This window comes from Callorhinus ursinus, unplaced genomic scaffold (assembly GCF_003265705.2).
Source record: "Callorhinus ursinus isolate GAN/ISIS: 27379988/994484 unplaced genomic scaffold, GSC_fseal_2.0 scaffold76, whole genome shotgun sequence".
In the NCBI taxonomy this organism is placed as follows: Eukaryota; Metazoa; Chordata; class Mammalia; order Carnivora; family Otariidae; genus Callorhinus; species Callorhinus ursinus.
Genome location: NW_027397138.1, coordinates 1,736,166 through 1,750,939, shown reverse-complemented (window position 1 = coordinate 1,750,939; position 14,774 = coordinate 1,736,166). Strand labels below are relative to the sequence as shown.

Genomic DNA, 14,774 nt, shown 5'->3' with positions numbered 1-14,774 from the left:
TTCTTTCTTTCTTTTTCTTTCTTTCTTTCTCTTTCTTCTTTCTTTCTTTCTTTTTCTTTCTCCTTTCTTTCTTTCTCTTTCTCTCTCTCTTTTTATTTTTTTGGGAGTCTAGGTGAAGATTTGTTAGTTTTATTACTCTTTCAAAGGACCAAATTTGATTTAGTTAATTTCATGTATTGCTTGTATATTACCTTTAGTTCATTAATTTCCCCTATCATCTTTACTTTTTCTTTCTTTCTGCTTCCTTTTGGTTTAGTTTGCTTCTCTTTTTCCTTTGATGTAAGGTGGAAGTTTAGGTAAGTGTTTTGAGATGTTTCTTTTTTTTGATGTATACATTTACAGTTATAAATTTCCTTCTCAGCACTGCTTTAGTAGCATCCCATAAATTTTGGTACGTTGTGTTTTCATATTCATTAATCTCAAAGTGTTTTCTAATTTCCTTTTTTTTAAAAAAAGATTTATTTATTTATTTTGAGAGAGTGAGAATGAGAGAGAGTACATGAGAGGGGGAAGGGTTAGAGGGAGAAGCAGGCTCCTCGCTGAGCGGGGAGCCCGATGCGGGACTCGATCCCGGGACTCCAGGATCATGACCTGAGCCGAAGGCAGTTGCTTAACCGACTGAGCCACCCAGGCGCCCCTCTAATTTCCTTTTGATACCTTCTTTGATCCTGGTTATATAGAAGTGCATTGTTTAGTTTCCACATATTTGTGAGTTTCTCAAATTTCTTTCAGTTGTGGATAAATTTCAAATTCCATGCCATTGTGATAAGAGAACATATTTTGTATTATTTCTATCTTTTTAAATTTATAGAGGAATGGTTGATCCTGAAGAATGTCCCATATGCATTTGAGAAGAATGTATATTTGCTATTGTTGGGTGAAGTGTTTTGTAAATGTCTGTTAGTTTATCCTGTTGGTTCATAGTATTGTTCAAGTCTTCTTTTTTGTTATTGTTGACCTTCTGCATAGTTGTCTTATCCATTATTGAAAGTGATATATTAAAGTCTTCAGCTATTATTGTTATATTGTCTATTTCTCTCTTAATTTCCATCAGTTTTGTTTTCATGTATTTGGTACTTGGTTATTAGGTGCATATATGTTTATAATTGTTTTATTTTTCTGATGGATTAACCCTCTTATCAGTATAGAATGTCCCTGTTATCTCTACGCATATTTTTAAAATATGTCCACTTTTGTCCACTCCAGCTTTCTTACAGTTGCTGTTTGTCTGGGATATCTTTTCCCATCCCTTTAATTTTAATCAATTTGTAATTAAATCTCAGGTGTGTCTGCTATAGACAGCATAGTTGGTTCTTGTTTGGTTTTCAGTCTAACAATCTGCACTTTGATTCACTTGTTTAATTCATTTACATTTAATGTGAATACTGGTCCAGTTGGATTTATGATGCCATTTTACTTTCTGTGTTCTATGTTTCTTGTGTACTTTCCTTCCTCTTTTACTGACTCCTTTTTTATTAAGTGGATGTTTTCTACCCTAATTTTTAAATTATTTAATGATATTTCACAATGTTGAGTTATTTCCTAAGCAGCAATTTTGTCATTTTTGCTCCAGGCATTTTTAAGTGTTTTTTCTTTTTGTCATATACATATTTATATTATGTATTTATATAAAGTTTTGATTATGTTATGTTCTGTGTCTCACAATTTCAATATTGAATTTTTACGAACTTCTTTTTACTATATATTCTTTCTGCTGATTCTCAATCATAGTTTCTTTGTCCATTTGTACTTACTCATTTCTTGCTGTAAGTTGCTCTTTTTTCTTATGAAATTATTTGTGTAAATTCTTTGACACCTAGGTTCAATATGGATTTCTCTAGAGATTTTTGTTTCTTTCTTCCAGTTTTTGGGTCATCACAAATCCAGGGCCCCTATAAAATGAAATCATGGCTTGAGGTTATTTTGGCCCAAATGATAAAGCAAATTTAGACTATAAATCAGAGACGGGTTAGTTCATGATTGCAGATACCCCAAAATAGTTGTTTGCTCCTTTTTTTGCTGTCTGAAATGAAAATTTCCTTATTAGAGGGTAGAACAGACTTTATTTTTTTGTTTCATTCTTACTCTGTGAATTTGAATCTTGCTTTCTCAGATTTTCAGGGAGGGTATATCTCATATGCTCCCCACATGAATAAGCTCTGGGCATCATTTCCTGTCTATTACAATTCATGAACCTGAGAAAACCAAAGCTAAGATTTTTCCAGATTTGGCAGATGCCCTAAGGATAAAACCAACTTTTCTCTCTGGATTATTGCCTACATTTATATTTTTGGACTAAATGACTATTCTCTTGATAGTTGTTTTAGATGTTTTTTATATTTTATCAATTATTTTTAGTGTAAGAGGCAACTTAAAATCTAGTCTACCCTGTTCCTGGACATGGAATCCCATTAACTATTTTTTCACTCCTGTTATTTATCTGGCACCAGGACAGGTCCTGGAATACAAGTCTACCTAAACCAGTGCTACTTTGTGTCTTCTGTAAGCCAGTGCTGGTTTGTGAACTATTTGTTATCAAGATACAGTTGGGAATTGAAAGTGAATATAAGCAACTAAACCTCTACCTTATCTTGTCCCAGACTGTAATTGCCAAAAAAGATGAGCATTTATATCATGTCAGTGGATCTGCTGAAGACTGATAGCTCTTCATGGACCAGAGATTGAGTAGCACAATGTCTAAACTAGGATGGTTTTTTTAGACTTTTGCTGGGACCACATAAAAACTGATAAATGTTATGGATACTCTCCCCAGAAATATGTGCACATAAAGAGAAATATGGAAGTTAATATAAAATATCAGGGTATATATATATAAAATATCAGGGTGTATATATATATATATATATATACAGATCCTCTGAAATCTTATAGATCTTGTTCTTTTAATCCTAGCAACAGACAAAGGCAAGGGCCCTGGACCCTTGTGTGAAGGGTGTGATCTCTGAACTGGAGTGGGGTTGAGGGGGGCCAGCACCTGCTTCTGACCTCTGGTGCCGCTGGCCTCAGGATCGGACATGGCCCAGAACTTGAAGGACTTAGTGGGACGGCTGCCCTCCGGGCCCCGGGGCATGGGCACGGTGCTAAAGCTGCTGCTGTGGGACGGCGTTGTGGTCTACGGCGTCTGCGAATCCGTGTTCACCATGGAAGGAGGACACAGAGCCATTTTCTTTAATCGGATCGGTGGCGTGCAGGACACCATACTGGCCGAAGGCCTTCACTTCAGGATCCCCTGGTTCCAGTACCCCATCATCTATGACATTTGGGCCAGACCCCAAAAAATTTCCTCCCCCACAGGCTCCAAAGACCTGCAGATGGTGAACATCTCTCTGCGAGTCCCGTCTCGACCCAATGCCATGGAGCTTCCCAGCATGTTTCAGCACCTAGGGCTAGACTACGAGGAGCAAGTGCTGCCATCCATTGTCAATGAGGTGCTGAAGAGTATGGTGGCCAAGTTCAATGCCTCACAGCTGATCACCCAGTGGGCCCAGGTATCCTTGTTGATCCGGCGGGAGCTGACAGAGAGGGCCAAGGACTTCAGCCTCATCCTGGATGATGTGGCCATCACAGAGCTCAGCTTTAGCTGAGAATACACAGCTGCTGTGGAAGCCAAACAAGTGGCTCAGCAGGGAGCCCAGCGAACCCAGTTTTTGGTGGAAAAAGCAAAGCAGGAAGAGCGGCAGAAGATTGTGCAGGCCGAGGGTGAGGCTGAGGCCGCCAGAATGCTTGGAGAAGCCCTGAGCAAGAACCCTGGCTATATCAAACTGCGCAAGATCCGGGCAGCCCAGAACATCTCCAAGACGATTGCCACATCACAGAACAGTATCTATCTCACTGCTGACAACCTCGTCCTGAACCTACAGGATGAAAGTTTCACCCGGGGCAGTGACAGCCTCATCAAGGGTAAGAAATGAGCCTGGTGACTGGGAACTCTACTCCCAGAGAAGAAGTGGATCTGTTCCTCCCCTGGCTTTTAAGGGGTCCAGCACACCCCCATCCCACCCCTAGTATCATGTGATGGTCCCTCCTGCATCTGTCCTCCCAACCCTTCTTGAATAAACAAAGCCTGACAAGTTTTCTAGGGAATGATTTTGAGTAATCATTTCATCATTCAACTTATTTGCCACTCCATTTATTTGTGGGTATAAACTGGAGTAGACAAAAGGGGGACCCTCTAACAGACTATCAAGGGAGTAAGTTGAAAGATGTCATTTATTAGTCACTCATTCATCCAACCAAACCCAAGTGCCCGCAATGTACCAGATAAAGTTCTAGATCTCAGAGCATTGCTACAAAAAGTAAAATTTACCATTCTTTTTTCCATTGCTTACCTCCATGCTCTACCCCTGGAACCTGTACCCTCTTCCCACATTAGAATCCCACATTCACAGAGTCTAGATAGGAAGCAGAGCCCACTTGCCTCCATTAAGAGAGGAAAACTCACCTTCCCAAACATTCTTGCATTGAACAGAGCATGAAGTTCCAGTATTCAAGTGACCGCATGCCAGCCTCTGACTCAGGACGTGCAGACAGATAGGCTGAACAGTGTTGCATGCATTTGGCATAAGTGGTGTGAGTTGCAAAGTGTATCCAGTTGCCAGGAGCAGCAAACAGCAATCCTTGCTGCAAGGTCCAGTGTCCAGCATCCCTGGAGTCAGTGTTGTGGGCAGTGGCATTTGTGCTCAGCAGCGGGGGCTTATTATAAATTCCTACATGGAACCACATAGGGTGGGATTTTGGATTCTGTTCCTGGATGTGTAGCCGGCTGCAAGCCTGTTCTCTGGTATTCCCTGAAATAAAACAAGGTGTGTTTATGTATGTGTATATATATCTATATATATGTAAGTATATAATAAATATAAATATCTATCATCTATTTCAATTAGAACAACTTGGAATCTGTTGTTCACACCAAGAAGTGAAAGAGAAATTCATGTAAGAAATAGTCTCAGCAAGGATTCAGAGATTTTGTTTTTCAGTTTTATTGAAATGTAGTTGACATATAACATTGTATAAGTTTAAGATGAATACCTGTTGATTTGGTACACTTCTGTGTTGCAAAATGATTACCATCCCAGTGTTAGCTGACACCTGCAAGTTACATAATTACCATTTCTTTTTTTGTTGTGAGTACATTTAAGAAATGTACTCTTAGCAACTTAGAGATTTTCTTTATGTTGAGCTGATAATCACTTTCTAAATCTTCCACCTGGCTATACTCCAGGATAGAGAAAACAACATGTATCTCCTAGCATGTTTTGACTTTTTCTTCACAGGAAAAAATAACATTTAAATGTGGACTTAAGTCCCTTCCCTACCCTGAGGGCTCTCTGATCACTGACCTCAGTGGTTCCGGATACGGCTGAGTGCCAAAATTGCTTGTGGGTTTATTACAAAATACTCAGGCCTCTTCCTGGAACCACCAGCTTAGAATGTTGGGAACAAAGCTCGGGAATCACTTGTTCAACAAGCCCTACATGTGAGGCTGCTGCACGTTCATGTGGGAATCCTGGTCTGCAGTCTTGCTACCAAATGTGTGATCCAAAGACCAGAAGCATCAGCGCCAAGCTTATTATAAATTCAGAATCTCGGGCTTTATTCCAGACTATTCTGGATCTTGACGAGAGGTCCGGGTGATTCCTGTGCCCACCTAAAGGCTGGGATCAGGGCACCTGGGGGGCTCAGTCGATTGAGCATCCAACTCTTGATTTCGGCTAGGTCATGATCTCGGGGTCATGGGATTGAGCCCCGGGTCAGGCTTCTAATGTAAACTTGTAATGTAAACCCTTTCCTTCTTTACTATGCTTGTGGTGTACAGCCTGCCCCTCAGCGATAGAACAAATACTCCACAAGGCTGGCAATGTTTACCTGTTCTTTATTTTTTCCACTGAGGTTTCCTACATCAAAAAGAGTCTGTCATATATCTGCCACACAACAGAAATCAGTTGAATGAATAATCAGCGTAGAGCACCTCCCTGCTCTAGAGACAGTATCTTTATTAATGCAACCCTAGGCCAAATTCTATTTGGTGGCCACTGTAGCACGAATCCCCTCACTTGCCATCAGTGCTGCCCATGCTTTCTCACATGCTGCTCTCTCCCTTTGCTCAGCTCCTCCCTCCACCCCAACCCTCCTGCACAGCACAGGATTACATTTCTCCAGAAAAGATGATCCTAGGCTTATGGGTCCTATTTCCTAACCAACTGGGCACCTAAATTAGACTTTGTCTTATAAATCCATGAGTTTGCATGAGAGCCAGAGCTTGGGTAACTGGAGGAAAGGGCAGAGGAAGGGGGCAAGCTGCAGAGAACGTAGGAACCCAACAGGAATTTAAGATGAAAAACTCTCGGATCCCTCCTCTCTACTGATTCCAGGATCTGATTCTTTAAAAAAAAAGATTGGAAAGATGGGAAAAACAGCCTAGGAAACAGCCCTGGAAGGAGGGCAAGAGCTGGATGAGTGTGAAAATGAATCCCTCGATGCTACAGAGGCCTGCATGCAGGGGTTCCCCGGGACCGGTAAGAACATTGACAGGCAGAACGATTCCTCCTGCTGTGAGAGATGGGGGAAGCCCAGAGGAAAAGGAGACCAGAACTCTACACAGGAAAAAGAAGAGGCAGAATCCAAAAGAACCCACAGAAGAAAAATATAACTACAGAAAGGAGAGGGGTTGAGGGCTGGACCCAGGCCAGAACGCAGGCTGACCCAGCTACATGAACCCCTTGCTGCCCAGGGCCCTGGAAACAGGACAAGGTCCCCGTGGTGTCCAGGTCCCTATGATCACAGGTCCTAGTGGGACAAGGTTCTACTGAAGTGACAAGGACAAAGGAGCAGAGGAGATGACCAAGCCCAAGAGTGACCGTGGTGAAAGCCCACACAGGCCCCGCCCACGCGAGGCTCCTCAGGGCCTCTCCTGTCCCCCACCCGCAACAGACTCAGAGCCGCAAACCTGAAGATTCTGGAAGGTTCTCAGACTTCCCCTTATTTTCTGTCTCAAACTTTACAAATCTTTTCCTTTATTAGCCCATCAACTCCATGTGACAAGAAGTAGAAAAAAGAAATTCATATCTGGACTTTTATTTTAAATAGGGAAGTAAGACATTACTACTCAGGGCGACATGAAGTACAAACAGGGAGGGATACAGCCCAGCCCTGCCTCTGCGGGAACCGGAAAGTGGGTGAGGGAAGAAACGTAGAGGTCAGTGTGGGGAGGGGGTCCTCGTGGGCCAGGGGTGGGCCAGTCTCCCCAGCTCCTCGCATCGTGCTAATAGGAGCACAGATTTGTCCAGATGCCAGCTGCAGGACGAGAAGTCAGGGCATCCGCAGGTCCCGTCGTGGGAGTGGGGCCAAATCGCGTGTCACCAGTCCGACCCAAGGCAGCTGTCTCACACTTTAGAAAAAAGCAATCACGAACGAATTCAGGTTGGTCACATCACACAAGTGTATTTCTCTTTTTGTTTTTGAAGATTTATCTATTTGTCAGAGAGAGAGGGAGAGAGAGCGCGCACATGCACACAAGCAGGGGGAGCAGCAGGCAGAGGGAGAGAGAGAAGCAGACTCCCGAAGGAGCAGGGAGGCTGATGTGGGGCTCAATCCTGGAACCCTGGGATCATGACCTGAGCCGAAGGCAGCCGCTTAACCGACTGAGCCACCCAGGCATCCCAGTCACGCAAGTGTTGACATTCTCAGCAGTCCATTATGTGCCTAAAATGTCCCACTCAAGGAATCCCCATGACTCCATTGTGTCCCCTCTGCCCCAACCCCTCCCCTACTCCGGGCCCTTCAGGGTCTCACCTTTAGGAACCCTGAGAGACATATCAGAGCCTTAGGCAATCTCACTTCCTGGAGCAGAACAACAATGGGATGTGGTCCAAGCCCAGAGCTATAACTAGAGGAATCATGGAGTGAGCGAGCTCCCCCCGCCCATGGGCCTAAGGGTCTTAGGGATCAACCTCCTGACTCAAACTCACTTGCAGCTAAGCATAGCCCCCTTCTTTTTCTCCTGTGGGAAGAAAATATTATGCGAGAGGCCAGGGAGAAGACTAGACAATGAGATCCTAGACATCCCCCAGCCCCGGACCAGAGGCTCTTGTCTACATACTTGGGATCTTAGTTTTGCATGTTTAGTGACCCGTCTTGTTCCATGAAGGATGGCCTGTGCTAGCAGCTGCACACATGTTTCAGCTTGCTTTCTCTTCAAAGCTTCTCTAAACCCGTCCCATAACTGTATTTGTGTTTCCCAATCCTGCCCTGAGTCTCCAGTCACAGAAGAATTTTAGGGCTCTCTAGGACTCCTTACTGTCTTTGCACCTTTTACTGAAAATTTGGGTTATTTATGTAAATCTATTTCTCCTAAAAACTCACTTCAAAGTCCGACTTCTACCAACTGCCTGATTCCAAATCTACCACCTCATTTTAATTTTTTGTTACAACAGCACCTCATTTCCAGACACCAAGTCCTGTAATAGTTATCTACTGCTGTGTAACAAATTACAAAAAAAGGAGACAGCTTGAAACAGTGAACATTTATTATCTCAATCCATTTCTGAGTGTCTAAATTCGAAGAGCAGTCTAGCTGGGTATTTCTGGCTAGAGGTTTCTCATTAGGTTACTATCGATAGTTTGGCTGGAATTGCAATGATGAGAAGGCTTGACTGGGGCTAAGGATATGTATTCAAGCTCACACATGGGGCTGTTGGCTGGAGGCTTCGGTTCCTTGCTGGCCACTTCGCCAGAAGCCCTAGCCTTTGACTACATGGCCATTGCCACACGTGATCATCTTTATGACACGGCACCTGGCTTCTTCCAAAACAAAGGATCAAAGAGAAGGAGATAATGAGAGTGCAAAAGACCACAGACCCTTTTATGACCTAATCTCTAAACATGGCATCCACTTTTTTCTTTTCATTAGAAGTGAGTCACTGAGTCCAGTCCACACCCAAGAGGAAAGGAATTAGTTTGACCTCTCAAGAGGAGGAAAATTAGAGTTTGTGAACATTTTTAAACCACCACACCCTATATGTAAGGTATCATTATCTCCTGCTTGTTTCCAGATTTTTTTCCTATCTTTGGTTTCCATCAGTTGTATAGAGATGTGCCTGGGTGGTCTTCTTGGTGGTCTCTCTTGGTGTATTGAGCATCTTGGATCTATAGGCTAAAGTTGGAGCCTTTCAAATGCGATTTCTTCAAATCTTTTTTTCTGCTCTTTTCCCTCCTCCTTATTTTTGAACTCCGATTGACTGTCTATTGCCTATTGCCTTTTATATATTCTTCTATGGGCTTCTAAGGATTTATTTACTTTTCATTCTTTTTTCTCTGTGGTTTTTTTTTTTTTTTGGATTGGGTAATTTGTATGGATTTATATTCAATCTCGATGCCTTCCCAAGACCTTTGCGCTCATCCACTGAATTTTCATTTCAGTTTGAGAATTTTTATTTGGTCCTCTCTCTATTTTTTTTCATTCAGATTTCTTCCCTGTGCACCCTTTAATACCAAGATTTCCTTTAATTCCTTCAACATGTTTTCATTCAATTCTTTGAAATTCTTAGATCTGCGTGGGAGTCTTTGAATGCTGAATCCAATATTGGGACATGCTGTCAACATTTCTGTTGACTTTCTCATTACGGTTACATATTTCTCTTTCTTTGAAGGTCTGATAATATTTATTTTAAAAGTGGATATCAGAGATATATTTTAGCAAATCTGGAACCTATTTTATTTTTCTGAGGATTGCCTTTATTTTTTTTCCTAGAAAATGGTCAACTTGCCTTGACCACACAGTGAAATGTGAACCCCTGCTGTATGTGATAGCTAGTGTGTTGGCTCTGTTTTCCCATATCCAGTTGCTGCATTTTTATCCTGAATCTCGAGTGATCTGTCCTGCATCTGTGTACTTTAGTGTGCCAACGAAGGATTTGGACAGTTTCTACTCCATTTTGGCCTCACCGTCTCTGTGGTTGCCTTGTCCTTGATATTTCCCCTAAATTTTCAGATACCCACCCCAACCACAAGTTCTGACCTTCGACACCTCAAACCAGTAAGGTTTTTGCTTTCTGCTGCCTAAGCTTTGTGCTAACTGAAGAATTCATCAGTTGAAGTGTGGACTTGCAGAATTCACCAGGACCAGTCTAGTTCTTCCTGGTTTTTTAGCAGTTTCTCTTGAGTGTCCCACAACCATGCACAGATTAGTGGTCAGCCAGGGATTTTGTTGCAGCTTGTACTTAGATTTGGGATCTCAATACTTTTGCTGCTCTCTCGCTTTCATATTTTTCCCTCTAAACTTCCAATTACTCTGCACCATGAAAGCCATCACCCGCCTTCTTGAGCCACTGGGGCTGCAGTTATCAAATAATCAAAGAGAAGGAGAGAATGAGAGAAGAAGAGAGAGCAATAAAGAGTTAGGAGAATGCTCCCGTAGGTAAGGAGGCTATGATTTGCAGTTCCTACCCATTTCGTTCAAGATTCAAGTAATTCAGTATCAAAGTTCTTCTCATGTTTTTACCTGCCTGTATTTATTTTTCAGTGACTTCAAATATTTGTTTTGAATATTTTTGTCCAGTTTTCATAATTGTCTTCTGTAGGAAGATTTGCTCTGCTTCTTCATACTGCCATTATCAGAAGTCCCACCTTGCAAGAGGGTTTTGGGGAGAGAAGGCCATAGGCCATCTTTTGATCTTCTGAGATTAAAGTGGATCTAGGCACCAGAGATTCACTATTCAGTTTTGTCACATGGACATAAGATTAGGTCTGGGGTCTGGGCACACAAACTCCCCAGGGGAATCACTGAGTTCATGCAACACACGATGACAAAGGATGCCCCCATGTCATTGCTTCTTTAGTGTTGGAGACCACAAATTACGTACCTGAGAATTCTCACACGTTTTCTGATTGAAGTCAACAGAAATGCAGCTAAATCTGAATGGTGGCCTTGGAAGTGGTTCAGTTAAATCTGAAACAAGCTCTGCCTTTGTCCCCCATCCTCCTCAGAACTGTGAAGTTACGGGAATCTCTCATCAACCTGACAGCTCTTTGTAGCCTTTGTCAGTGACAGGCCCCATTATTTAGTGGGCTCTGGGCTTTTCCACTTCACACTTTCCCCCCACCTCTGAGAAGTGTAAGCCCCTTGAGACCTAACTGCATTGATATGCTCAAATCCTAGTGAATAACAACGATCAAGCCCAAGGAAGAGTTATGACTTCTCATCCCACTTGGGGTCTTCTCTGAACCAAAGTCCCAATAGGTACAAAAAGCTCCCATATGAAATGGAAATGGCACGTCTACCTGAAGGCCAAGCCTGGATGCAGAGGCCTTAGCAATCTGCACCAAGAGACAGCAGGCAACACACATGCTCATTGCTGCTTTCCCAAACCCCTGGCCACCAAGGGACGTGACAACAGACGTGCCACCTGAGAATGAAGTCTGTTCCATTGTGGCACCTCCAGAGGAATGCTGCAGCCGTCCACTGTGGGAAGGTAAAGTGTTGACAGCCCACAGCATTGGAAACTGTGCAGCTAGGGTGAAGATCGATTGGCCACAGAGCATACAAACTGACATGACTGAAGCACATAGACTCATGGGCCTTCACTGACCGACCCGCTGAACAGTCAGGCCACTGGGCTCCTGAATACTGAATTTTGAAGGGCGCATCACATGGCAAATCCTTTTATAGATGCAGGTTAAACCCCAGACACAAATTCAAACTTTAGGTTTTATCTTTCATGCCCATGAGAATGGATTTCTCTGTTTATATATTTAAAGGCTTAATTATTGGGTAAATATAAAATAGTCATATCTTTCTACTAAACTGACATGACACTGTCTTTATTATGAAGTCAGTAATAGATTATAATATGTTATAATTCTTCTTGCCTTAAGTTTACCTTCTCAGACCACACCAATACAGTTACTCCAGCTCTTTTCTGGTTAGCTTTTCATGGTATCATTTTATTTATTATTTATTTATTTATTTATTTATTTTAAGATTTATCTATTTATTTATTTGAGAGAGAGAGAATGAGAGACAGAGCATGAGAGGGAAGAGGGTCAGAGGGAGAAGCAGACTCCCCGCCGAGCAGGGAGCCCGACGTGGGACTCGATCCCGGGACTCCAGGATCATGACCTGAGCTGAAGGCAGTCGCCTAACCAACCGAGCCACCCAGGCGCCCCATGGTATCATTTTAAACCCCTTTCTTTTCAATCTACTGTGTCCCAGTATTTAAAATGTACCCTTTAAACAGCTTGTACTGGGGGTTTTTCTTTATGTAGCCAGACAATCTTTGTCATTAAACTGGTATATTTAGCTTATTTACTGTCTTCTTTATTTACATAGAGGAAAAATTAATCTTCATGATATAGTCCATGGGTTTTCGCAAAAGTCTACAGTGTATGTCCATTACCACAGTCATCGCATGGAAGAGTTCCATCTCCTGTAAAATTTCATCATGTTATACCCAAACTTAGCAGTGATCTGTTCTCCATCCCTATCGTTTGTCTTTTCTAAAACGTCATGGAAGTAGAATTCTACAAAGTGTCACCTTTTGAGTTTGGCTACTTCTGCTTAGCAACATGTATTAGAGATTCATTCAATTTGTTGTGATAATATTTCATTCCTCTTACTGCTGAGTAGCATTCAATTGTATAGATGTAACAGAGCTTGTTTAGGCATTCATCTGTTGAAGGACATCTGGACCACTCCCAGTTTTTGATGATTACTAGTACAGTTGCAAAAACAGCCAACTATACAGGTTTTTGCGTGAACTCAAGTGTTCATTTCTCTTAGATCAGTAAGAGTGGGGTTGCTAGATTATATTGTAAGTATACGCCTAAATTAATGTGACACTGCCAAACAGTTTTCCGAAGTGGTTGTATCATTTTACATCGACACCAACATATATGAGAGTTTTGGTCGCTCCATGTTATTGCCAGTATTTGACACTGTCAGCTTTGGGTGGTGTTTTTTGTTTCAGATACTGTACTAGCTGTGTAAAAAGATCACACCATGGTCTTAATTTGCACTTGCCATATGGCGAATGACGTTGAATATCTTTTTGTATGCTTAGCTGCCTCCCACGTATTTTTTTGGTGCTGTTTTTACCTCTTCAGTGAAGTGTCCATTCAGGTCTTTTGCCCATTTTTATTTTTATTTCATTTTATTTATTTTTTGCCCATTTTAATTAATTAATTAATTCATAAATTTTAAAGATTATTTATTTATTTATTTATTTGTCAGAGAGAGAGAGAGAGAGAGAGAGCATGAGAGGCAGAAGGAGAAGCAGGCTCTGCCCTGAGCAAAGAGCCCGATGTGGGACTCAATCCCAGGACCCTGGGATCACAACCTGAGCAGAAGGCAGATGCTTAACCAACTGAACCACCCAGGCATCCCTTGCCCATTTTTAAAATTGTGTTTTTCTTACTGTTCAATTTTGAGAATTTTATATATATTCTGGGAAAAAGTCCTTATCAAAATGTGATTTGCAGGTATTTCTTCCCAGTTTCTTACTTGCCTTTTCATTGTCCTTATAGCATCTTACACAGAGCAAGTGTATAGTTTTGTTAAAGTCCAATTAATCATTTTGTTCTTACATAGATTGTGCTTTCTTTGGTGCATATAAGAACTCTGCCTCATCAAAAATCATAGTATTTTCTCCTATACCTAATTTCTAGCAGTTTCACAGTTTTATATTTTAAAGTCTATATACATTTTGAAATAATTTTTGTACAAAATGTGAAGTGTGGGTAGATTTTCCTTTTTTTTTGCAAATAACAAATCATTTCAGCACCATTTGTTGAAAAAATGATCCTTTCTCCATTGAATTGCCTTGAAAATTTGACAGATATCCATTTATTGTATTTGTGTGTGTCTATTTCTGCTTTCATCCTCATTATTTCCTTTCTTCTTGCTTTGAGCATACTTTGTTCTTTTTCTGGATTTCTAAGATGGAAGTTTTTAGACTACTGATATAACTTTTTCTTTTAAAAAAAGTGTTTAATGCTATGAATTTTTGTCTAAGCACTCCTTTAGCTGCACCCCCCAATTTTTCATATGTTTTAATTGGTCCTAATTTAAAAAAAATTCTTGGGGTGCCTGGATGACTCGGTTAAGCATCTGCCTTCAGCTCAGGTCATGATCCCAGTGTCCTGGGATTGAGCCCCGCGCCGGGCTCCCTGCTCAGTGGGGAGTCTGCTTCTCCCTCTCCCTCTGCCCTCCTCCCCCCGACTTGTGTGCTCTCTCTATCTCTCTCAAATAAATAAATAAAATCATTAAAAAAAAAGATTCTTTTGAAACTTCCTCTTTGACCCAGGGATTATTTACAAGTGTGTTATAAAATTTCTAAATACATGGTATCTTCTGGAAATAACTCTGTTTTTGTTTTCTAGTTGAGTCTTACATTGGTCACAGAATATATGTTGTATGATTTCTGTTTTTTTTTAATCCTTTAAAGTTTGTTTTAGAGCCCAGCATATGGTCTCTCTTGGTTAATGTCCCAGATGCACTTGAAAGGAACATATATTCTGCTGTTGTTGAATGTTCTACAATGTCATTTTAAGTTTTCCCTTTTTCAGTATGGAGGTTCCTCAAAAAGTTGAAAATAGAGCTACCCTATGACCCAGCAATTGCACTACTAGGTATTTACCCCAAAGATACAAATGGGCACCTGCACCCCAATATTTATAGCAGCAATGTCCACAATAGCCAAACTATGGAAACCTATATGTCCATCAACAGATGAATGGATAAAGAAGAAGTGGTATATATA

The 14,774-nt window shown here is 41.5% G+C and overlaps 1 pseudogene; it reads left to right on the top strand.

Moving 5' to 3' along the window:
• The first annotated feature begins 3,035 nt into the window (after nt 1-3,035).
• LOC112840342 (prohibitin-2 pseudogene) lies at nt 3,036-4,092 on the top strand (annotated as a pseudogene).
• The last annotated feature ends 10,682 nt before the right edge of the window (nt 4,093-14,774 follow it).